At 48.1% G+C, this 26032-nt stretch overlaps 1 protein-coding gene across 2 annotated transcripts in view; it reads left to right on the top strand.

The window, feature by feature from the left end:
• The first annotated feature begins 383 nt into the window (after positions 1–383).
• Positions 384–26032, top strand: part of ADGRL1 (adhesion G protein-coupled receptor L1) — a 618953-nt gene continuing 593304 nt past the window's right edge. For both annotated transcript variants that reach the window (XM_085654299.1, XM_085654300.1), the window contains exon 1: positions 384–2165. The gene's annotated coding sequence lies outside the window, so the exon portion shown is untranslated. The remainder of the gene's footprint in view (positions 2166–26032) is intronic.

Here is a 26032-nt window from a genome sequence, read left to right as displayed (position 1 = left end):
CCAGGGCACTGGAACTTATGTTTTTTTTTTTTTCTTACAAATTAAGCACTGCCTGTCTGCCTTGTTGTCTCACCTTTCATGCTCCCATCCTGGTTTTCCAACAGTTCCTGTCGCTCTTGGTCTCCCGACCTTAGTGACTTCAGTTATAGGCTCCCGCTCTCCTTGTTGACTCCAGCCCCCTCGTTTTACTTCTTCAGTCTTGCGTTTCCAAGAAGCATGCCCCTTTGCTTTCCCTCCCTTTGTTATTCCAATAGTGTCTCTCGCTCTCTCTTTCTGCCCAATCCGTCCTTCTGTACTCCAGTGCTGGGTTTAGCCTTCCCTATCTCCTTCCTTTGCTTCTCCGGGGCTGGCTCCCCTCCTCTCACTCTGCCTCTGCTGCCTCCCGTCCGTGGATCCGCGCTCCGTGTCTTCCCCGTCGGTGCCTGCGGATGGAGACTGAATGAAACACCTCCCTGCCGCTGTCCGTTCTGCCTGCACTGCATCCCCTCGCAGCTCCCTGCCAGAGAAACCAGGCAGCCTCGGGGGCTGAAGGAACGGAGAGATCCTCAGAGGAGACCCCTGTACGCAGGTGATGCACCTAGGGTCTCTAGTACCGATGGGTGAGACCGGCTGCTAGGACAAGTACCATTCCCCTCCATCGATCCGCGGTCCTTGCTTGCCTCCGAGGTCCGTGGTCCTTCCGTCTTAGCCCAGTGATGGAGGCGAGGACTCTCTCCCCCTCTCTCTCCGGCTGAGGACCGGGGCTGCTTGCCTCGCCGTGCCGCTGCGCCCGCGCCTATGGTGGGGGCGCACATATCGCGGAGGGCGGAGGAGGTGGGAGGAAAGCCGCATTGTTGAATCTCCATGAACATCCAAAGGCAGATTCGACAATTACCTGGAAAAGGAAGGAGCGGGGACATCGCAACACGGAGCGCAACCAGCCGCCGTCGCGTGCCCTCTTCGCCAGCCTCGGCTGCCATCTCCCCTGGAAGCCCCATCTTGACCACCCCAGCGTGCTAGGTCAACGCATCTAGCGTACAGGTTCTACAACCCGTCTTCCCTCGCGTGACAACTCGACAACGTGACACCTCAACGACCCTAGCGTAACACTTCAACGTCCCTAGCGTGCCATTTAGACACCCCTAGCATCTCCTCCCTAGCAGGCTCGCGCGCCCTTCTCCGGAACTAGACGGCGCATCTCGACCACCAGACAGAGCATCCCCACCACCATCACGGTGTGTTGTTATCATCGGCTATGGGGGGCAGCCATGACCATCGCTATGAGGCACAACACGGTGTGTCTGGATAGTGCTGAAACGTAGATTAAAAATGACGGCCACGAATAAGGGCGCTTGGTTCCCTGAACCCCACAGTAGCCCCCTTTACGTCCTGTCGAAGACTTAGCTTGTGTATTACGAAGACCCCAATCGCTGCCAACTAGATGCAAATTCGCTTAAAGCACGGCCTTTCCCGCCAGTCGAGCATGTGCCTGCCCTCCCCCTCGATGCCTGGGTGCTTGGAAGCGCCCCCCTCAGCATGGTGCTGTCACCGGGGGCTTGGTCACTGATGGAGGCGGCAGAGAGGGGACGACGGGCGCTGAGGTTGGGGAGGTTTCGATGAGGCACCGACAGAGCTAGCCAGCCAAGGGCGTCGGAGAGTGCGGGCTTGGTGGGTTGGGGGAGGGCTACACCAGTGACGACGAGTGTAATCATTTCATATCAGTATAGCGCTCCTTGCCGTCCCCGTGGATCTTCTTAGCGGTGTATTACGATTGCCCGACCCAACAGCTCTCCTTTTATTGAGTTCGAAGCATGGGCGGAGGATTCCATCCGATGAGATTCTAGCCTGTGGCCCAAAGGTGGCACATGGATTGTTGCAGCAGGTTCAATACTCCACTGAGCTATCTTCTCCGCATGCCAAAGCTGAACTGACGTCCCAATAGACAGCCTGGCACCTGGGACTGTTTTCTTTTTTTGAGATCTGTTGCTCGAAGAAAATAAGAACCTGTACTGTGTTGTCCGCAGTATCTTTTCGCACTGGTCGGAGGATTGCTAAAGCAAGAACATTCAGACGAGAGTCTGTTGCAGGCACATCTCTCCATTAGATGGACATCGACGGGCACCGGTTAGTGCCAGGCTTGGCATGGCGTGCCAGCTGAAGCACCTCATGGATGAAGGCTGAGGAAGGTAAGGGTTTCCCAGCTCCTGTGCTCTTGAGTGTCTTGCAAAGTTGTCTTGAGTCTTGTCTTTGGTCTTAGCTGATCACCTCCCTGTATCCTGCTTGGCGCTTCGAGAACCCTGGGGATGGTGGTGAATGGCCTGGTCGTGCCAGAATGCCCCACTGATGAGGTGGACCTGTGCGAGGCAGCAGTCAGCCTTGGTACCTATTGGAATGGTCTCATCAGGAACCCACAAATCATGGCAGATAAAGGGGCATCTATCATGTTTGCTCCGACTTGTAACCTCTGGGCTAGAGTTGCCCAGCATGTACAGTGCTGTTGTTGAGAGAAGGGCGAAACAAAAACGCCTCAAGATGGGCATTGCTGCCCAGCAAAATATGGGTGGAAGCCGCAGCATGCCGTACCATGGGGGCTGTGGCTTGTGCGGTGGAGAGCGGCTGCTGCCCTTCATGGTGGAGGACCAGTGCTGATTGCATGATGGTCATTTGGACATATTGTATGGCAATAAGGTTGGACTTGTGTGTTGGATGCTGATTTGGCAGTTATTGGACACGCATAGGATTTAGATGACTAATTTGATTGGACCGGAGATCATGATGGATGGTGATAGCATTTGGTCTTTGTCTTGGATGGTGTCCGAAAGGGTTTGGTGAATGCCTAGCATGACATGTAGGTATGATACTGATGCCATTGGGATTTCGAGTGTGCAGTGAATAAGAATTCGGCTCATGTTGAATGTCAATAGGATTTTGTGTACACGTTGGATGAGTCCAGTAATCATATTTTAATGCCGATAAGGTTTAGTGTGTGCATTGGATGGGGTCAACGATCATGTTTGATGGCTACAGAGATTGATTTCTGCATTGGACAAGAGGGCTTGTTGTGTAGTGCGTGCTATAGAGATGCACTCATTTCAGTTCAGTAGACGAGGATGAAGATATTGTTTGGTGTGTGCATTGTATGGCCTTTAGACTCATGTTAGGTTCCAGCAGTGCATTGGGTCGGGGATCACAATCAATATGATTAGGATTTAGTGTATATGTTAGATGGTGTTTTTGGATCATATTGGATGGCTTTTGGGTTTTAGTATTAATTGAACAGGGTATTTTGTCATGGTGTGTGATGGTAGGATTTGTACGTATTGTATGGGATCTGGATAGCTTCTGGGAATCGCAAAAATGTATGGTGCTTGGGTTCTGTGTATTAATTGAGTGGGATCTTTAATGGTGGACAGAAGTAGGATTTAGGGTTGATATTGATAGCAATTCCCGTTTGGGGTATGCATTGGATGGGTTATTTTGCTCAAGTGGAATAGCAATAGGGTTAGTGGTACACTGATTGATGTTGCTTGGGGATCATATTTTTGGGAAGAATAGACATTCGTGTATGAACTAGCTGGCACTGGATAGCTATAGGGTGCAGGTATGCTTCGGATTAAGGCTTTGTTGCATGCTAGTTGGCATTAGGGTCTGGCTTATGCTTCAGTAAGGGGTTCAGGGAACCATACTGGATGGCAGAAGCATCTGGGCTGTGCTTGGATCGATGCTCCTCTGTGAGGTTGCCTGTGTGGGATATACATCGTAGTAGAGCTTAGACTTGTACTAGATTGAATATGTTGCGGTACAAATTGGATATGGTCTGACGTTTGTAATGGATGGAAATAGAGTATAAAGTACTCCTCGGGTTGGCTCTTCTTTGACTCATTCTGAATTGCTATGGACGCCTGTGCAGGTGGGCCCCCAACCTTCAAGGGCCCCCACAATCCTTCAGGGGCCCCCCATTCAGCCCAAGACCAATGAATATCTGTGAGGTATGGGAGTCTAAGAGGCCCCTTTTCACATTCTTAAGGCGGGGACATCCTTTTGCGTTATGCTACTGCTCCTCTGTGTGTGCTCGATGGGTTCTGAGGCACACGTTGGGTGGTGCTAACCTAGAGTATCCTGGACAGAATCCAGGCTTTCATGTTGGATGAGAAAGTGTGTGCTGCATGCACTAGATGAAGGATGGGGCCCAAACTGACCATCAGTACCTACAGAAGGTCATGCTGGAAGGAGGGACCGGTTGGGATCTGCATTATATTAGAATGCTCTCTGTCAGTACGGTGATAGTTGGTGGATGCATTTGCTTAGTTAGAGGTTTTTGCTTGACCTGATAAGGATTGGTTTGTGTGTTGAATTGGGTCTTGGCTCTCACTGGATTGCAGTAGGGATCGGTGGGTCTCACTCAGGGAATTGTTTAAGTCTGATGGGCGCTGGTGTAGCCATGAAATGGGTTTTTGGCTGGGTGTGAGGCAACAACGATTGGTGTATGCACTATAAGGGGTGTCCTATTCGCGCTTGATGGTAATAGAAAAATGGAGCATGCATTTAATAGGGTGCCTTGTTTATCCTGAGCAGCAATAGGGCTGGATTCATAACGCCTGTTGACAGGGTTTGAGGCTGTGTTTTATGGGATGTCGTGCCTATAATGCTGGCAATAGAGTTTGCGATCGAGCCCAGGCTCATATTGGGTGTGATAGGGACTTATCCTCTACATTGGCGACGCTAATTAACTAGGTGACAATTGGGGTGCTATTTGATGCTGTCTGGGGATCATAATGCTATGAAATTTGGGAAATACAGATGGGTGTGGGGGCTCACAGATGTGAGTATGGTTTGGGCTATCAGGAAGCATATCATTTCTGACGGCAGTGCTAGATGTTATAGGGTCTTCATAGAGAATGGCAATGGCGTTTGAGGTATTTTACTTGTATTAGGGGACAGAGGGCCTGGGGCTCATTCTGAACGTGGTACAGTTTGATCTATGAATCTGATAAGTTCTGTGGCTTCCAGTTTGTGGCGATAGCTTTCTAAGCCTTCAGAGTAGCCATGGGGTCTGGTGTCGGTATCACCTAGGGTCTGCGGCGAATACTGTTAGGTGATGCAGTTTGTTATATGGATGACAATGTCCGTAGTTCGTATTAAATGGCGGTAATATTTTGTGTATGCTCTTGATTTGTCTTGCTGCTTGTGCGGATGGGTATAGGACATAGGACATATGCTGGATGGAGTCGAGGGCTCACGTGGTATGGTTGACAGGATTGCTTTACTGTGTCTGTGGCTCATACTGGATGTGATGGGACAGGTGTCTTGTATTCTGCTCCGTTTGACTCAATTTGGGTGGCAATAGGGCTTAGGGCTTAGGGCAATAGGGCTTCTTTATCTCATCCTACCTAGTAAAAGGGTTTGGAGAGAAATGTGCATAATTTCCCCCCAAAAATACACTTTATTATGTAAAATTCTGACCCTGCATTTTGTGGTACTTTGTAGCACGAAATGATTCTCACGGCCATTTTGGACTTGGGGATGCATTTTGCGCGAAAAAAGAGCAAAATTGTATGCGTCGCTCACCTTTTAGCTCGTTCGAGTTATTCCTGTGCTCCTACAATAGGATTCTTGCCTGAACCAAATCTTAATTACACGACTTGGCTCAATAGTGTAATTTCGGACATTTTGTGTAACAATAGTAACGCAAAATGATTGAAATTAATTTATGCTAGTCTAAATAAAATTGCGTCTGGGGCTTAGTGTCTGTATTGGGAGGCTTCTGGAGCTACTACATAGATGGGTTTGAGATATGCGTTGGAGGGAATAGAGTTTAGTGAATTTGATGGCTTGTCTCAACCTGGATTGTAAAAGGGTTTGGTGTATTTATTATATGGGGGAGGTATATGTTGGAGGGCGATTGGGTTTGTTGTATACAGTGGATGGGTTCTCGTGATGATTCCAGGTGGCAGTAGCGTGGGGTTGTGCTTTGGATGGGGTCGGCCATGCGGAAGTGTCTGTGTTTTGGTTGGGGTCCATGGCTCATACTTACACTGGAAGTGATAGGCCACGGTCTATGCCTCTGACCGTGGCTTGGGTCATGCTTAATGGTACCAGAGTATAATGTCTGCATTGGATGGGGTACATGCATCATGTTAGGTGTTGTACGTTTTGGTGTCTGGATTTGGTAGTGTCTCGGACTCATACTAGATAGTGATGAGGCATGGGTTGTTTACTGAATAGGCCTTGTGGCTGTATATACTTGGAGGAGGGATGGTTGCCTGCATTGGATGGGGTCTTTGGCTCAGGTTCGATTGCTCTATTGTTTTGAGTCTGCAATGAATGGTGTTTGGTCTTCTTACTTGATTATAATAGGCTAGATACATATTGGGTAGGTCTGGCAAATAACTCACATTGGGTAGCAATAGGGTCTGAGGGTTGTGATAGGGTATGAAAATCCTGGTAGGAATTGATTGGGTCTGACAATCCCATTAAGCTGCAGTGGGCTATGATACCTAAGTTGGTTTGCAATGGAAGGCTGAGGCTTGTGATAAAGACAGAGGCTATTAGTTGGGGACTAAAGCTCACATTGAGTGTCAATGGAATCTGAGGTTTGTGATGGACATTGAGGAAACAGAGGGGTTAATTGGTATGTGAGGCCTGTAATGGACTATGAGGCTCACACTGAGTGAGTGTGATGGGATTTCAGGCTCTTGACATTGTCCTTGGCTCATATTCCGCATTGTTGGGGTCTGAGGCTCACAACTGGGCCTGATGCTTGCTTTGGGTGGTGATGGACTGTAATGGTAGGATGGGATTTGAAGATGTTTATGTCTGTGGTTGATTTAGGTTAGCAGTGGAGCCCAAGGCTTAGGATGTTATATGTGGCTTAACTTGGGTGTTATTGGGGTCTGAGGCTCGTGATGAGGTCTGAGGGTCATGTTGGGTGTTGATGGGGTCTGAGTTCCATGGTGGGTGTTGATGCAGTTGATCTTTGATGGTATTTGAGGCTTGTCATGTTGTCTGTGGCTAATGTTGGATGATGATGGGATCTGAGGTTCATAGTGGAATCTGTGTCTCGCATTGGATGACGATGGGGTCTGAGATGTATGCTTGATCTATAGGAAGCCGTGAGTTTGTGATATCTGATGATATGACTGGATGGAGGTGGCACCCAGAGTTCTCATGATTGGGCTCTGGGCTTGGGCAAGATCAGACTGGAACCTTTTGATGTTTCCACCGCCAGTGAAAGCTAGTGCTTGTGCTGTATTGCAGTGGAATCACAGACTTGTGTTCGAGTTTTTGTCTTGTGCTGCTCGTGTGTGATAGTGGTAATCGTCTTGCCTTTTGGACTGTTTTATGTCAATGTTAAGACTGGCGCCGATTGAGTGCCAAAGGAGTCTAAATTCAAGGCATCTTTGGTTTTCACTGGAAGGCAATGGAGCCTAGAACCCTAATCTGATTGCATGAGAGTCTGGACTTGTGATGTGTGGTGGTGGAATGGGGTGCCCACTGGGTGAAGATGAGTGTATGACACTATCCGAGTGGCAATTGAGACAAAGGGGGGTCATCCTGAGTGGCAGTGGTGACTGCATCACTGCCTGCGTGGGCTTGGATAGTAGGGATCACTGTGTGATCATGAAGGTTTGGGATCGTTCTGTAGGGTCATGCGTAGGCTGATTAAATATGAACAAAGGGGCTCACAGTAAGTGCCTCTGGTGAGTGAGCAGGGATGGGGAAGGAGGCTCTTTCTAGTTTGGAACATTTTTGGAAACTACTTTGGGGTATCATTGACCCAGGTACAGAGCACGGCTTTTTGTCCTAGCTTGGTGTCACTTGTTTGTGGGACTCCTAGTTCCCTACAGGTTTGGGATGTTGTGGGGGTAGACTGTGGTTCGTGAAGTAGTTGGCTGTTTTTTGGATGTTTGGAGTTCTTTAGGACATGGCAGTCCTGATCGGTGTTCATTTGTGTGTGATGCGTTTTCTCAGGGTCATTGAAGCAGTGTCTTTGGGAAAGTGCTCAGTAGAATCTGAAGTCTGGGAGGATACTGCAGTTTTCACGTCTTAGAACGTCACTTTCGTTTTGGTAGGTATTAAGGTTGATTCTGGTTGCATTACTAGTGGTCCTGTGGAATTGGTTTGATTTTGAAGGATTCTAGTTTATCCGGCCTATTAGCTTTTGTTTGGGTGTGTGTGTACTCTGTAGGAAGTGGTCTGGTATGCCTTTGCTTAGGCATACAGTGCCATGCGCCTTTAATTGGAAGGCTGCAGTTTTAGTTTAAAATCTGTCGTTTCTCTAATTTTTATGACTGGTATTGTTCTGACGAAGTGAGGATGTCTTATCTTGTCAGGGTTGGTTGGTAGCTTTGGGTTACAATGTGCAGTATTTTTAGCTTGGGGACTTTTCTGAGTAGAAAGAGAGTAGTTTTTCTTTTTACAGATGTCGTTGGGCTTGTTTGATTCATGTTGTTATGAGATATTTGGGACTCTTTAAACTGGGATTTGAGGGACCAACTTCTTGAAGAACTGTGTCTGTGTTGTTTTTAGATGTTTTGAATTTCTAGAGTGCGGGCGACTGGCGTTAATATTATGGTCACACGTTTGTTGGGGCTATACGAGTTATAGGTTGATGGTTCAAAAGTATCTCTCTGGTACTAACGCCACCCTGGTTTGAGGCTTATTTTGTCTCTGGCTTTCAGGTTGTAACATTCTGGGTGAGAGTCTTTGGTAGCCATTACAGAATTAGTAGAGAAAGTGATGGTTTCTCTGTCTGTGTCTTCCTATAGCCCTGGTTTGGAGGCTTTAGTATCTCTGGTTGGGGAGTTCCAAATACCAGAGCCCTGGCTATGTTTACATATATGCATCTTCCTTGGTTTGGACTTGGAATGCTGCTTTAAGTTGAACAGGTGATGGTGTCTCTCAGTCTGAAAAGGCAAAGATTTTTGGGATGAGGGAGGGTTTCATCGTATTTAGTTGAGCTGCAATAGTCAGTATTTTGGTGGTTCAGCGGTCACCTTTGGTTGGTAGGACAGATTGAATTGCTGTAGTGTGGAGGAGTAAGGTTCGGGAAGAGACCTTGGATAAGACACACTCTTTCCATTAATCATAAATGTTATTCTCCTCTTCTGCAACCAGCCATATTTTTCCATCCTGGGGAACTGACTTGAGCTTCATACCTCTCAATTATGATGTCTTTCAACATTAGAACAGCTTATAAATCATCTAAATGCTGATAGAAAGTGTTGCATGAAAACGAATGTGTTTGAACGTCGCTGTTGTGTAGGCAGTTGCAGCTCCTTTGTACTGTAGCAACTCCTGTGGATTTGTGGCACTGGTCCAAAGGGTGGGTGAAAAGGCGTGTATTCTGAGTTGTTTGGGCTGATATTTTCATCGACTTTGGGTCTTTTGTACTGTGGTTGATGAGGTGGTTGGTGTTCTTGGTTGATAGGGCTGTTTGTGCTCTTGTTGTGTGTGGCCTTTAGCACTTATGGTTGCTGTGGTGAATAATTCTCTGTTATGCTGAAGCTATTGGAAGTCTGAAATAACTGGGCTGTGCTTCTTCTGTTGTACGTGGACTGTGTGTCCTCTGGTTTTATGATGATGCTCCTCTGGATTTGGTGAATGATGGTTACTCTGGTTAGAACTGTTGAAATTGTTTTCGTTTGGTGGTTTGTCGATGATATTTTTCATGAGGTGAGCCTTCTTTGGTTTGCATGAACTGTGTTTATAGATTGCCTAGGCTGCCAAGTCTCTGTAGTATAGGTCGGCTGTCATTGCTCTGGTTTAGGTGTACCCTATCTTTCTTTACTGCTTGTTAACTTTTTTTTTAGAGCCTGCCTGAGCTGTGTTTTCTGAGGCTGATGCTGCACTGCTATGGAGGACATTTTCATATTGGTTCTGATGTAGAAAATGATTTGGTTATTAGGTCTGTCGTTAGCCAAGGCCATTTGATTTTACTAAAATTATATGAATAACTTGATTTTGGGATATTTCAGCCAGTCCTCTTCATTCATTAGTCTGTTATTGTGTCATTCACATTTGAAGGATGGGCAAAGTTCCAGCCCACTCCAGCAATTCGCCAACAACATTGTGAGTGATTGCATTCTCCCCTTTCACAACGCGCACATCCACAAAGTAGTTCTCTTCACCCAGGGACTACTATGCCAAGGTGTGCTTTTACATATACTTTTCTAAAGTTTTTATTTTTAGATTAACGAGGGCCTCGACACTTTACCAAACTTTAAAGTTTAGGAAAAAACAAGCATTCATAAAGCCAAAAAGACCTACTGGCTTTGCAAATGCTTGTTTGATGTGCCACCACGCTTCAGTAGCTGGGCTCCTTCATTTTTGGATGATATTAGGATCATGGTGATTTCTCTTTATGCTGTTGAATATGCTTAGGTGGATATGCTTACTATAGGTTTGGTGTGCGCTGCTAGTTTTGGATGACAGTGGCAACAGTTGTCCATGAAATATTATTCAAGTAATACGTCTAAATATTTGCAAAGTCCATAAAAAAGTATCAGTCATTAAACTACACTTCTGCATATCAGGCTTGTTACTTTTCACCTGCACTATGCAGATTTTGTTAATGGAAGCAATACTAAATAGATACTATCTGTGTAAATTTCCACTCATCATGTCCGTCTGTCCTGCTAGGTTGACTGGGTGTATGGTGTTTTGGTGTGCTGTCCTGCACTTTCGTGTGTGAGCATGTGGTGCTGTATGTTGTCCATGTTCGGATGTGTGTAATGCTTGTGGAAGATGGTGAAGGTGTGTGAGTTTGTTGAGTTGTGTACCTTAGTATTTTAGCTGTATGGGGACATTGTGTAGGGTGTAGTTGTGATGACAAGTTTTGGGTTACAGTCTGGTCATGGGAGTTTTGAATTGAGGTGATGCATGGTCAAACTTTCCATTGTTCTTTTGTTTTGTGCATTGAACGTGTAGACTTGGGGATGACTGGGGAAGCCTCTGTCGAAGAAAGCAGTGCATGTCATGCCCTGGCTGTTGCATGACTAGGTGTCTGTGACTATCGGTCCTATATGCATAAATATTTTATGGCGTCATTGTGAGTGTGCAGACATGGTAGTAGAGTGTCCAGTCGGAGAGGGCTAAAGACTTGCACATCTTGGCCCACTGTGCAGTGGTGGTCACAACTTAGTTGTTGTCTCATTGCTTTGTTTGACATGATGCATGCGGGTCCTCATGTCTAGACCTGTCACAGTGTTTATGTGACTGCTTTTTGTTGTCTTTATGTGTCACTATGGTTTCTGGAGAGTTTAACAAGCTGTTGTTGTTGGGGGAAAGTAGAAGCTAAATATTTTGGAAACTCAGTGATTTTGAATGATTGCCCCGGTCTGTTTGGTCAAGGGAATGACTGTTCTTCGTTTTGTTGTTTGTAAGGAAGGGTGATGTGCCGTATCCTATGTGCACCCATTCCCTGTATGTCTGAGCTGGTGGTGTGAATGCTGAGAATGAATGATGTAATAGGATGTTGATGTGTGTGTGTGGATGGACGCTAGGACATAGAGACTGTTGGATGGACGATGGAGCTCTGACAGGTACTCCCTACTGTTGCTGTAACCTAAGGGCCTAACATGAAATAAGGAATTTAGCTTCCTACCTGAGTGTCTCCCGACTCTTATATGAAGACCCTGACCCTCAACATTGGCTGAACCATAGATATATATATATATATATATATATTGCGCTCAATTCCCGTCTATATTTGTTTATTTAATGGGATCACTATTTTGTCGGGCCGGGCTCCCTCTAGTTTTTGGTAGAATTGTGTAATTGCCTTGGCCGTAGTACTGTTTGTACTGAGTCGGTGAGCAGTGCTGACTCTTGCTAGAGTGTGATATTTATTTTATGTCTGAACTGTGCTGCACTCTGGATCAAGAAGCTGTGAGCACTTTGAGGTACAAGGCTTGATGTGTGGCTGGACTGTGGTTATTACCGGTTGTAGAGGACTGTTTTACAGACCGTTGAGCTGGCTTTGCTACTTGCTCAAGGGAAGGTAGTGTGGTCTGGTGTAGATGGTGCACTCTGCTTGATTAAGCTGTACTGTGCTTTGCTTGGGGGGCAGTAGTTTGCTTTGATTTAGGGGCTACTGGTTGCTCTGGTTTAGGTGGTTACATTGCACTGTGGTGCAGTTTGCTTTGATTTATAGGTTTGTTGTTAGCTACGCTTTGGTGGCTGGTGCTCACCCTGTTTGTAGATTGCTCCGGTGGGCCTGACTAGGGGTGGACATGGGCTGGTTTAGATGCTGGTAGCTTATTATCATTCAGCGGGTGGCTTTGGTTCCACTGGTTAAAGTGGGTATAGTTTGGTATATGTGCTTGTTTTTTACCCTACGCAGCGTGGTTTAGGGGGTTCACTAGGAACGGGGTCCAAGCCTGCTGTTTTTCTCGGTGGAAATGGTGCTTTGTGCCTCTTGGGAGAGGTTGCAATTTGAAAAGATCAAAGTGTCCTTTCTGGGTTTTTTTTTAAGTATCTCCGTCGCCTTGCTGTGTGCATGAAAGCAGATGTCTACATAACCAATCTTGTAATCCGATCTCGAGTACCCACCGTGTGTAAAGGCAGCAGACCCCTCGGGGATCTCGGCTCTCGGCTGGCGTGGGCTGCGTCTCTTCCACCCTCGGTCTCTCGGGCAAGGGGAAATGTAGGAGCGGGTGCGTAGCCGTAGGCAACATATGGAGCCCGCGACCCTTGCGCTGTTACCCTCATCTGCGTGTCTTAAGGGGGTGGCGTAATGGAGACGGAAGTGCAGAGGGATGGGGTGCAGTGCGTAATGGCTGGTGTGCGTGTTTGTATGGTGGGGGGGTCTACGCGTCCATCTTTCATGTGCGTGTGTATATGATCACATGCGGATATGGGACTGCATGTGTGTTTACGCGCACAACCGACAAGACCGCGAAAGGTAGGTAAAAATAATTCACTCACGCACAGCCTCTTTGAGAGGGTAGAAACAGCGTCGTCCTTGCCGCCTCAGCGAGAGGGAAAGAGAACGGACGGTGCCTGTCGCTTGCCTGACGGGGAAGGACGGCGAAGGCGGGAGATAAACGACAGACAGATAGAGAAATTGAGACAATAGCATGCAGGGGAAAAAGATGGCACGCGACGGAGCACCAGAGGGGGTAGAGACGTGGCACCGGCTAGGTGGAGGGGGCGAGGAGCTGGCTGAAGTGAGGGAGAGACACCCACGCGATGGGGAGGAGAGGGCAGTGGTGCTGGGCGACACTGGGACAGAAGGGCGCCTTTGAGTGAGTGCCATTCGCCTGATGACTGCAGTCTTCAGGCGCGAGCCTTGCCTCGCAGCCCTCCCTCCTCTCTAGTGGGCGCGCGGCCTGTGTGTGCATTTGTATGACTCGCACGTCGGGCGGTGCAGAACAATGGAGAGGTGTTTACGTGGGCGCTTCGCGTGCGAGCTAGCGTCTTCGAGGCGGGGTGGCACGCTCACCTCCCCGTGGCCTTGTCCTGTCGTTTGCCGTGTAAATGGTAGTCTTTTGCACTTCCTCAGGTGTGGGTGATGAAGCCGCTCTCGGCGTTTTGCGCCCGCCAGCCTGTGTGTGTGTGCATGTGTGTGATGCGTCTCGCACCGTTTCTACAGATGTGTCGAAGGGGAGTGGAGGCGAACTAGTGATAGAAGAAGAAGCCGTCGGTCTCTACTTGTCTCTTCGTGTGTGTTGATGCGCTTGGCTGTGGTTTCTCTGCAGCTTTGCCACCGGTGTCTGTTCCAATTAGTGTCTGTATGAATTAACGCGGGGTGTTTTGCGTCTGCCATGAATGTGCACAGTACTGGAGAGCTCTGTGTGTTTATAATGTCTGATTGTCTGTACCATGCAACCGCAAGTCGCTGACGTTTGTGGCTACGTTTGTATGTCCTTGTTCAGACCCCATTGGCTCTCATTGTATGTGCATGTTGTGACTCGAGCCACTGTGTGCGTGTGTATGTGTGTGGTGACTGCATCATGGCAGTGCGCTTGAGTGTTCCATGCGATTGCGGTGTTTCTGTGGTTCAGTTTATGTCTAAATTGTATCCTGCACTAGAGAAATTCGTCTACACTGTGATTCTGTGGTGTCTGCTTTCTCTAATAAACAAACACCACCACGCACAAACCCACAAAAACAATCCGTTTGCTGCCCCTAAGGAGCACGCTGGCCTAATGTGTCTGACTCCTCCATCTGAAGTCACTGGTAATGTGTTCGCGGTGGTGCACACTTTTGTGGTTGCCAATTACGGGAGGGCAGAGACGAATGGGGCTCTAGAACTCGATTAGCACCGTCCCACTGAAGATCATTCTTGATCATCGCGAACACCTCACCACTGACGGCTGGTCTAGAACTTTCCCAGCATTTTATGACTGAGAACCACATCTGCGGGTCACACTTGTGGACCGCTCAAGAACTCTGTGAGGATCTCACCAGAGAACAACGCTCTAGAACTCCGCTATCACCTTACCAGCGATGATCGCTACTAAACTTCAGGAGCATCTCAACAGAGAACTCTTCTAGAATCCAGCGAACACCTCACTAGTGAGGACCACTGCTGGACTCCATGAGTAGCCCCTCAGTGAGCACCACTCGGAACTCAGTGAGCACGTCATCCCTGAAAAATCCTCTAGAACTTGACCAGCATCTAACCACTGAGCTCCACTCTAGAAATGCACCAACAAAGACTGTTCTAGAATGTTGGGAACCTCCCCTGCTAATGATGGGAACCTCTCCACATGAACAGTTTACCACTGATGTCCTCTCTAGAACTGCAGCTCCCTCCTCACCACTGAGCTCTCTCTAGCACTCCGTGAGCAACTTACGAGCTAGACCCACTCTAGAAGTCCATGAGCTCCTCACCAGTCTGGACGACTCCAGAACTCTAAATCTGGAACTCTGCGAGCACCTCACTGAAGAATGCTCTAGAACCGTATCTGCATTTAGAGGCTGGTGTCACTCTAGTACTGTGCAAGCTTGTCACTGACGCCCCAGCACAGCATGAGCACGCTAACCAGTGATGGCCGCTCTAGAACTCTAGCAGCAACTCACCACCAGGAACCTCTCCAGGTCTGTGAGCATCTCACCAGTGAGGACCTCTCTAGAACTCTAGCAGCAACTCACCACCAGGAACCTCTCCAGATCTGTGAGCATCTCACCAGTGAGGACCTCTCTAGAACTCTAGCAGCAACTCACCACCAGGAACCTCTCCAGGTCTGTGAGCATCTCACCGGTGAGGACCTCTCTAGAACTCTAGCAGCAACTCACCACCAGGAACCTCTCCAGGTCTGTGAGCATCTCACCGGTGAGGACCGCTCTAGAACTCTAGCAGCAACTCACCACCAGGAACCTCTCCAGGTCTGTGAGCATCTCACCGGTGAGGACCTCTCTAGAACTCTAGCAGCAACTCACCACCAGGAACCTCTCCAGGTCTGTGAGCATCTCACCAGTGAGGACCTCTCTAGAACTCTAGCAGCAACTCACCACCAGGAACCTCTCCAGGTCTGTGAGCATCTCATCAGTGAGGACCTCTCTAGAACTCTAGCAGCAACTCACCACCAGGAACCTCTCCAGATCCGTGAGCATCTCACCAGTGAGGACCTCTCTAGAACTCTAGCAGCAACTCACCACCAGGAACCTCTCCAGGTCTGTGAGCATCTCACCAGTGAGGACCTCTCTAGAACTCTAGCAGCAACTCACCACCAGGAACCTCTCCAGGTCTGTGAGCATCTCACCAGTGAGGACCTCTCTAGAACTCTAGCAGCAACTCACCACCAGGAACCTCTCCAGATCCGTGAGCATCTCACCAGTGAGGACCTCTCTAGAACTTTAGCAGCAACTCACCACCAGGAACCTCTCCAGATCTGTGAGCATCTCAACAGTGAGGACCTCTCTAGAACTCTAGCAGCAACTCACCACCAGGAACCTCTCCAGGTCTGTGAGCATCTCACTAGTGAGGATCTCTCTAGAACTCTAGCAGCAACTCACCACCAGGAACCTCTCCAGATCTGTGAGCATCTCAACAGTGAGGACCTCTCTAGAACTCTAGCAGCAACTCACCACCAGGACCTTTTCCAGGTCTGTGAGCATCTCAACAGTGAGGACCTCTCTAGAACTCTAGCAGCAACTCACCACCAGGAACCTCTCCAGGTCTGTGAGCATCTCAACAGTGAGGACCTCTCTAGAACTCTACAGCAACTCACCACCAGGAACATCTCCAGGTCTGTGAGCATCTCACCAGTGAGGACCTCTCTAGAACTCTAGCAGCAACTCACCACCAGGAACCTCTCCAGGTCCGTGAGCATCTCACCAGTGAGGACCTCTCTAGAACTCTAGCAGCAACTCACCACCAGGAACCTCTCCAGGTCTGTGAGCATCTCACCAGTGAGGACCTCTCTAGAACTCTAGCAGCAACTCACCACCAGGAACCTCTCCAGGTCTGTGAGCATCTCACCAGTGAGGATCTCTCTAGAACTCTAGCAGCAACTCACCACCAGGAACCTCTCCAGGTCTGTGAGCATCTCACCAGTGAGGACCTCTCTAGAACTCTAGCAGCAACTCACCACCAGGAACCTCTCCAGGTCTGTGAGCATCTCACCAGTGAGGACCTCTCTAGAACTCTAGCAGCAACTCACCACCAGGAACCTCTCCAGATCTGTGAGCATCTCAACAGTGAGGACCTCTCTAGAACTCTAGCAGCAACTCACCACCAGGACCTTTTCCAGGTCTGTGAGCATCTCAACAGTGAGGACCTCTCTAGAACTCTAGCAGCAACTCACCACCAGGAACCTCTCCAGGTCTGTGAGCATCTCACCAGTGAGGATCTTTCTAGAACTCTACAGCAACTCACCACCAGGAACCTCTCCAGGTCTGTGAGCATCTCACCAGTGAGGACCTCTCTAGAACTCTAGCAGCAACTCACCACCAGGAACCTCTCCAGGTCTGTGAGCATCTCACCAGTGAGGACCTCTCTAGAACTCTAGCAGCAGCTCACCACCAGGAACCTCTCCAGATCTGTGAGCATCTCACCGGTGAGGACCTCTCTAGAACTCTAGCAGCAACTCACCACCAGGAACCTCTCCAGGTCTGTGAGCATCTAGCAGCAACTCACCACCAGGAACCTCTCCAGGTCTGTGAGCATCTTGTGCCCAGGAGTTGTGCAAGGATGAACCAGGTGCGAGTGGTTAGGGGTACAGCTGTTAGAGAGGTGACACGTGAGAGGTCCCACAGAGCGTGAATGGCTGTGCATTGATGGAATGTGTCTCCAAATTCAAAATATTGCGTTGTTTACAGGCCTTGGGGCTGTGCCATAAAGGAGACATGGGTCAGGCTCATGAGTATTATGGACCCAGAGTGTGAGGTTTGTGGGGGTGCCTATCACTGAAAGCCAGTGGCAGAGTTTACTTTCAAGGGTTCTTCATGAGGGCCAGGGGCCAAGAGATATGCGAGGCCAAGTGGTGATCATGATAACTCAATGGTCAGCAGCAACATTTGTTCCTGCAAACTTGAGCCCTGCCTGCTTCTCCAGGAGATGCACGGTCTCCTGCCCCCTGAGAGCAGAGCTGCTGGTTCTGATCGGTTCTGTGGGTAAGGACTTCACTATTAGTGTGCTAATTACTTCTTTCCACTGTATGTCAGGGATAACATTCATGCCTTTTCACACTGAATACAAAATGGCTGTTGCCATGAACAAGGCTACTTTTAACTCATGTCTCTTGATTTTTTGCTCCGCTGGTTATGGTAATCTAGACACCGACCTGCACCCTGTTTTTTTCAGAAAACGAGAAACCTAGCCTGACTCGTCCTGCTGCAGTCATGCAGGCTCCTGCTTTCTAGTCTTTCCCTCTTCAATGCTACTTTCAGGTGTTGTACTGTGCCAGTCTGGCCCGAAGACTTCCAAGGATAACTTTTGAAGGACTCCTTCTTGTTGTAGCTACAAGATCCCTTCGCCTTGTCATTGTTTCCTGTGGCTCCAGGGGTGATTGTCCTGATACATCCTGTGACCTTCCTTATAATACAATCTGTGCCATGAACTGAAGAGCCTTGCAGATGCCCTCAGGTGTAATCCTGGTAGGACTGTTGAGCCACAGCCTGCCAGACTTCAGGATTTATCTTTTGGTTGAAGTTGAGTGTGACGCTTCATCAGCCTCAAATCTTCTCACTAGTGTATGACGACCTCATTTGGACCATCTCATGGAGGGCAGCCAAAGAACCATATCAGACCTTCCAAACTGAGGATGCCTGCGAAACACCATGAGCAATGAGGTACAAGGATGTCCCATTTTAAAAATCCATGAACATCTCTTAAGGATTGATCTGGAACTCCAGGGGCATTTCGGTGTTGAGGACATCTCCAGATATGTGGGAGCATTTCAGAATGGAGAGTGTCTCTAGTACTCCATAAGCATCACCTCTGCCATTAACGAATGCTCTAGAACTCAGTGAACAGCATCTCCTAAATATTGGCTCTAAAATACCAGGACCGCTTTGGCAATGTGGACGCCTCAAGACCTGTATAAGCACCTCACACTGACGAGAGCTCAGGAACTTCATGACTATATCTGAGATAGCGAAGCCTCAAGACCTGTATAAGCACCTCACACTGACGAGAGCTCTGGAACTTCATGACTATATCTGAAATAGCGAAGCCTCAAGACCTGTATAAGCACCTCACACTGACGAGAGCTCAGGATCTTCATGACTATATCTGAGATAGCGAAGCCTCAAGACCTGTATAAGCACCTCACACTGACGAGAGCTCTGGAACTTCATGAATATATCTGAGATAGCGAAGCCTCAAGACCTTTATAAGCACCTCACACTGATGAGAGCTCTGGAACTTCATGACTATATCTGAGAGAGCGAAGCCTCAAGACCTGTATAAGCACCTCACACTGACGAGAGCTCTGGAACTTCATGACTATATCTGAAATAGCGAAGCCTCAAGACCTGTATAAGCACCTCACACTGACAAGAGCTCAGGAACTTCATGACTATATCTGAGATAGCGAAGCCTCAAGACCTGTATAAGCACCTCACACTGACGAGAGCTCTGGAACTTCATGACTATATCTGAAATAGCGAAGCCTCAAGACCTGTATAAGCACCTCACACTGACGAGAGCTCTGGAACTTCATGACTATATCTGATAGCGAAGCCTCAAGACCTGTATAAGCACCTCACACTGACGAGAGCTCTGGAACTTCATGACTATATCTGAGGTAGCGAAGCCTCAAGACCTGTATAAGCACCTCACACTGACGAGAGCTCTGGAACTTCATGACTATATCTGAGATAGCGAAGCCTCAAGACCTGTATAAGCACCTCACACTGACGAGAACTCTGGAACTTCATGACTATATCTGAGATAGCGAAGCCTCATGACCTGTATAAGCACCTCACACTGACGAGAGCTCTGGAACTTCATGACTATATCTGAGATAGCGAAGCCTCAAGACCTGTATAAGCACCTCACACTGACGAGAGCTCTGGAACTTCATGACTATATCTGAGATAGCGAAACCTCACGACCTGTATAAGCACCTCACACTGACGAGAGCTCTGGAACTTCATGACTATATCTGAAATAGAGAAGCGTCTATATTTAAATAAGCACATCAGCATTGAGGATGTTGCTAAATGACCCTCACCACATCGAAGAACACTTTTGAGCATGATGAGTATCTCATTACTTAGGACAGCTTCAGAACCTCTAATGCACCTTCGCATTGAAGGTGTCTCTAGAACACGATGAGCACTCTACACAGAGAATAGTTCCCTTATTCCTGGTGTGCCCTTTATTGAGAACTGCTCTACGGTCCCCTGTACACCGTGACATGGAGGTTGGTACTTGAACTCCAGGCACACCTCAACACTGAGGTTGCCTCTTGAAATCTGTATGCATGTTGGACCTGAAGCCAATGGTTGGAATCCATGCATGCATTGATGTTGAAGGGGACTCTACGTCCATTCACATCTTGATACTGAGGTTGGCTCCTGAACTCGATGTCATGCATTTTGATGCTGGGGGTCAGATCTTCACTGCCATAAGCATCTGGATTTTGGATACATTGGAGAAGCCCCTGTGCACCAATCGCTAAAGTTGGCGCATGAACTCTATGTCCATCTCAATGGTGGGCTCGACACAACCTACTTGCACATTAGGATTCTGAAGTAAACTGTACAGATCCATGGCTTCCTCAACGTTGAGGTTGGTCCTTGCCTAGGACCCACTCGAAGGCCGCCATGCTAAGTTTCTGGTTTTGTCTTCATCTTGATGATAGAGAAGATGTCTTTAGCCATCAGCAGCATCGGACACTGTGCTCTATTTAGTCCCGGAGGTAGAAAATAGGCTCCAAAATAAAAGTGGTCCTCATTAGCGAATAATATTGCCCAAAAAGTGCCCGCATCTGCAAAGCAGCAGTTTTGAACATGTGAAGACACGCTTAATAAAGGTTTTGCAAGGTAGAGACGACTGCATGCATTTGTGGATGTTGCAGGCAATGTTTGTGGTAGTATCAGTAAACCAACTGTAAGAAATGACCATCAAACAGACCCACAATCAGCCAAACATGGCCCATATACTAACCTCTCATACCAGCCCTTTGGGCATTTCCAAATTACCCTATTGCCCAGTCCGACCATGTCTCCCAACCCCATAACGAAAAAGAGCCTTGGGGCTTCAGGCAGTCAGCCTAGCTGCATCCCATGAAATGATGGTGTACACTTCCTTTCCACATGAGACGGAGTCCTTTGAGATGCATCCCTTACTAGCCTTGGTCCATGTGTGACAGCAGAAGATCCTGCCCTCTTAGGGCAGAATGTTATTGCCTATTGCCTTCTGTTCACCTCTGATGACGTTTTACCAGCTACCTTCCTCCTGAAACGAATGCAGCCTTGTGCCAGTCTCTGACCCAATGTACTCAAATCTTGTACCTGTCCACGTGTGATGGGCACATATGTCACGTGATGACGCCATGGGGCGCAGTCTTATATTATTTGCTGTCCCCTTGGTGGAGAACCCTGCACCAGAAATTGTCCCCATGAAAATGAAGTCTAGTACCTCCTACTCTTGACATTGTTGTGGTAAGGTAATTTACCTTCTCTATGGGGCAAAGATATTTAGTAAATGTAGTCCCCACGGGGTCCAAATTTCTGTCCCTGACTCCACGGAGCAAAGTTGCGCACTAGTCAATGTACCACTCGCCTGAGCTTTTTTTTATTTTAACACAAACTTTATTGGGTTTTCCAGGTGGACATGACTTAAATGAAAGTTGCTTCATGCATGTTACTTTTCCAATGATATGAGTTACAGAATAGTACACGAATCATGTCACAACCACATTTCGCGTGGTTTTCGCCTGTCTCTTTGCATAATCATATTATTCTATCAACGTCTTCATTTATCCACTCTGGTGAATTCTAGTTCTATTGACTGCACTTATTGGAAATAACCTTGTGCAAGTCTCTGACCCTTTATGGCGAGGTTTTATCCCAATTCCTGTCCCCAGGGGTAAAAACTTGACGCTGACCCCAACAGAAGGGGGCCTTTTGCCAGCCTCTGATGCCACTGGGCGAAATCTTTTAAAAATCCCTGCCCTAATGGGCCTAACTTTGTGACTCTCCCTAAAATTTTGTACCAGCTAATGTCACCAACAGGTGAAGCCTCCTTTTAAAAACAATAAAAACACAAAAAAGCCTATTTATTGAGTATTTTAACTCTGAAATTCATACGTACCACACCTCAATGAGCAGAATACTGTATCGAAGCTTCATAATTTGGCATCGGTGCAGCTCAGCGGGGCATTCTTCTCAGGCCGTAAAAGAGCTGTTAACAGCACCTTCAAGACTCTTCGTTCTGCAAAGTCTGGCCGGCATCAGTGATAATTAATTCTTATTAATGACTGTGAGCAAGAGCTTTGCACTAGAACGAGCCTGCGATCTCTTCTTGACATTGCCTGCCGGAACTAATCCACCTTCCGCTTACTCACCTGTGAAAGCGAGAAGCCTCCTTTCTAGGGTGCGAGACCTTCAATGAAGTCTGACCACCAGAAGCTACTTTGAGCCTATCTGTTGCTCACCAGAAAGAGTTTCATTGATGCCACTATAAACAAATTTGTCCTGTCTTTTTTGAGAGATGGTCATGTTGAAGCGCCATTGGGACAGCTTTGTGTCACTCAGAACCAGCATCTCCGAAGGGAACGCCCACCACGATGGTGGGAAAGATTTGCTAATTGACAGCAAAGAGAATTCCATGATGTGGTTCCCAGGACGGAGAATGCCTGGTGGATCCTGTGATGAGATGTTGACTCAGAAGTCTGTGGAAGCAGCAGATCGCGGGCATCGAGGTGAGGATGGAAATGGACCAATTTATAAATGCTATAAGACCCGATACGCTAAAACGTTGTAAACCTCCAGGTGTATTGAATCGCACATTTTGGACATTTACAACTGGCTGCTCAATTGACAAAACCTGCAATGGTGCATGATGGGAAATTACCATATCTATAACTTTCCTCTCAGGCGTCTGTTTTCCCTAACTCTACATGTATAGAATATCAGTATTGAAAACAAATATATGCAAATGTAGGGTTAGAAAATTTATGGGATGTCACAAAAAAGACTTTGGTCATATTTCTTCTCGTGTGAAGCATATTTAGATACAAAATGATTCTGTTTTATACACAAGGTCTGGCAAATTGTGAGTATTTAATGCACTTTCCCACGCTTAGGAGGGGCTTACGCCTAGATCTCTCTACTGCAAAGTTCAGAAGCATAGATAAGTGTTGGTAAAGGAATAGCAAAATTTGACATGTGCCAACAAAGTTGATTAATATTTCTGCATGCATTGGGAGCACCTCTGTATGAAGAACTGCCTTAGTGAGTCACCTGCCAGTATAGCCCGCCAAGTTTCCTACTGTTTCCATGGATGAGTTCCATTTACAGCTGTGGGCCCAGATGTCGACTATTTCTGTTATCGAGGTGGGATAACGGGCAATGCCATACAGGAGCACACCAGAAATGAGAAGACACTCTCGAGATTAAAAAACAAGACTGTTCTATTGCTCGTGTCTACGGGTTATATTGAGGACTTTGAGCCAATTGAAAAAGCCCAAGTCAGTTCTTGAAAACTCCGTAGGAAGCGTGCACCCACCAACGCTGGCCGAATATTGCTGGCACATTGGTCGACTTGACTGTCAATGACTGATCCCTCTGATTCACTTAGCTTTAAGTTTCAACCCAGTCTGGCACGTCACGTGCCAACAGCTTCAATGTATGACCTCATCATGGCCTCCAGTTAATACGGCCACCATCCAATCTTGGCAGCCTTGTGGTATCGCAAAGTCTCCATGTTGAAGACCAAGTGTAAGGATAAAGTGAAGTAGGCCCAGAGAGAAGTTCTGAAATAAATATGGGTAACAAAAGCCCAAAGTCACCCCTCTCGAGCGCCATTGCACAATGATGGAGGACGCCAGTGCTGAAGGTAGATTTGGATTTTTTACCGCCAATGGAATCAGTGTCACTAAATTGTTGTTCACCTCCCATGACCTTGATATTGCATAGAGTTTTGGAAGAATGATGTCACTAGGAGGCTGGTCAGGCACCACCACCTCTGACCGCCACCACTGACCACCACCACTGACCGCCACCACTGACCGCCACCACTGACCGCCACCACTGACCGCCACCACTGACCGCCACCAGTGACTGCCACCACTGACCGCGACCACTGACCGCGACCACTGACCGCCACCACTGACCGCCACCACTGACCGCCACCACTGACTGCCACCACTGACTGCCACCACTGACTGCCACCACTGACTGCCACCACTGACTGCCACCACTGACCGCCACCACTGACCGCCACCACTGACCGCCACCACTGACCGCCACCACTGAGTTCAGTTGGAGTCATTACCCCTTATGCCGGAGGCACAGTGTCACAAGACGATGTTGACTTTTCCCCAAACCTTGGTTGGAGCAGCTTGAAGTAGTGGCCTTAGGAACACAAGATCCGCCTTGTGCAGTCCTTTGGAGGACACTTGAAGCATTGTTACTAGTCTGCATGTCCGTGTGTGTTTATCCTGTTGTGTTAAGTTTGAGTGTCTTTGTGTTCCTCAGTTAATGCACACGCTTTCGTTTGTGCCTGCGGCAGGGATAGCATTGCTTCACTGTTGTGTGCTTTTACTTTGACGTCTGGTTTTGAGCATGTGTCCCCGTTTGTGTTGGTGTGCTTCAATCCGATTGTGTTACTTTTGGCATCTGTGTCATGAGGTGGAGAGGTAGTTGTGTTGCGCTGCTTGAAACACTATTTTCATTTAATTTTGTGGAAACGTGTGTCAAGCCTCTCCATGCACGTTTCAAATACCCCATGTGCCTGGGAATTGAATGCACGTGTGTGTCTGTCTTCGTGTCTCTCAGTAGTAACGGACATCACCTCACGTATGTGGTTGAACTTGAAATGTAGCTACATGTGTGCGGTCATGTATGTTAGATTGTGTGTTAGTGTGCACATGCATCATTCCATTATATTATTTCTATGTAGTGTTTCCCAAAATGGATCAGTGTGTCTACAAGTGGGCGCACGTTGCAGCGCGTGCACACCCGGTTGTGTTGGTGTGTTGTTCTTTCGGTGTGTGCAAGCCTGGCAATCGAGCCCAGCAGCTTGCGTCTATGATGTGTTCACATCTACGTCTCCGCGTTAGTGTGTCCAAGTCTATGGGACACACTCTCCACAGCAGCGCGTGTCTCCGGTTGTGTTCGGTCCTTCTCGTGTCTGTGTGCATAAGTATGCCCTTGTCTGAAAAAGGGTTTACGCTGTGTGAATTTAAATCTGTATGTGTTTTTGGTGTTTCCATATGTGCCAAAGGGCAGTGTGGGCGTTTGCGTGTCGCTGATTCTTTCTAAGCCTGCGAAAAGACACGTTCATCTGCAGTCGCCACCTTTGGTTGTCTGAGTAGCTGTTTGTGTGTGTTTCACTGTATTCAATCCTACAAATGGATTCGTGTTGCCGTGTGTGTGTGTGTGCGTGCGTGTGTGTTTTTGCGTGTTGCAGTGCCCACATCTGTGTGTGTACGTGTGTTGCTGTTCTCGACATGCGAACTGACAAATGTTGCAGCTGCTGTGCCATTCTCTGGCTGTGTGTGTTCCTGTTTGTGTTTCGCAGTGTGTTACTATTTTCAAGCTTGCTAGCAGATGGTCGTTGCAGCAGTGCATGCCTCTGGTTGTGTGTGTTGTCGCTGTTTATACCTGCCAGTGGACACATGTTGTGGCTGCAGCGCCCGCCCCTGGTTGTGTGTCTTTCTTTGCGCGCGTGTGTGTGTTCTTTCCTCTCTCCCAGATTAGTACGCCAAGCAGGTCTTCGCTGAATGTTATTTTGCTCCATGTTCCGCGGGCAATTTACAGCAACGCTTTGCAGTGCGTTTTAAAATCGTATTTCTGTGGCACAGATATTTCCCAGAGGCCCCTCTGGCACCAGCAGTGCATTTATTAAGAGCTCATCAGCTGTTCCTTCACGCACGCAAACACACACACACTCGCGCAGCACACACATGCTCGCCGCCGGGGGGCTACCCATACCCACTTACTCCCCTATTAAGCGGGGGTCTGTAACTCAGTAAAGATCCGTTTCTGTAGTGGGGGCTTCAGCTAATGCCATTTAACGGAGGGTAGGCGAGGAATATTTTGCCCCCCCTCCCTTAGCGCGCCCGCTCCTGCCTGGCCGTGGAACACCTCTGCCTGGATACAGCGCGCTGTTGGCGCGCATGCTTCCCGAGAACGTGCCCGGTAGCCTGGCGCTCTTCCAGGCTCGCTCCAGGGATGGATGGTGTGAGCAGGAGGTATGAGAAGGGGGTAGGAAGGCAAGCGGTGCGTGCGGACCCGCCACAGATATGGCCGCGTGTGGCATCTCGTGCTTTGCGTCGCTATGCTGATGCTGCGGGACCAAATTGTGTACACATAAAACGGGGGCATTGCATAAACATAGAAGTAGGACTAAAACGAATGGCCGAATTGGCATCCATCACCATCATAAAGAACACAGACATACATTAAAGTCACTAAGAGAACTGCCACG

This window comes from Triturus cristatus, chromosome 4_1 (genome assembly GCF_964204655.1).
Source record: "Triturus cristatus chromosome 4_1, aTriCri1.1, whole genome shotgun sequence".
In the NCBI taxonomy this organism is placed as follows: Eukaryota; Metazoa; Chordata; class Amphibia; order Caudata; family Salamandridae; genus Triturus; species Triturus cristatus.
This window is presented reverse-complemented; position numbering and strand designations above follow the sequence as displayed.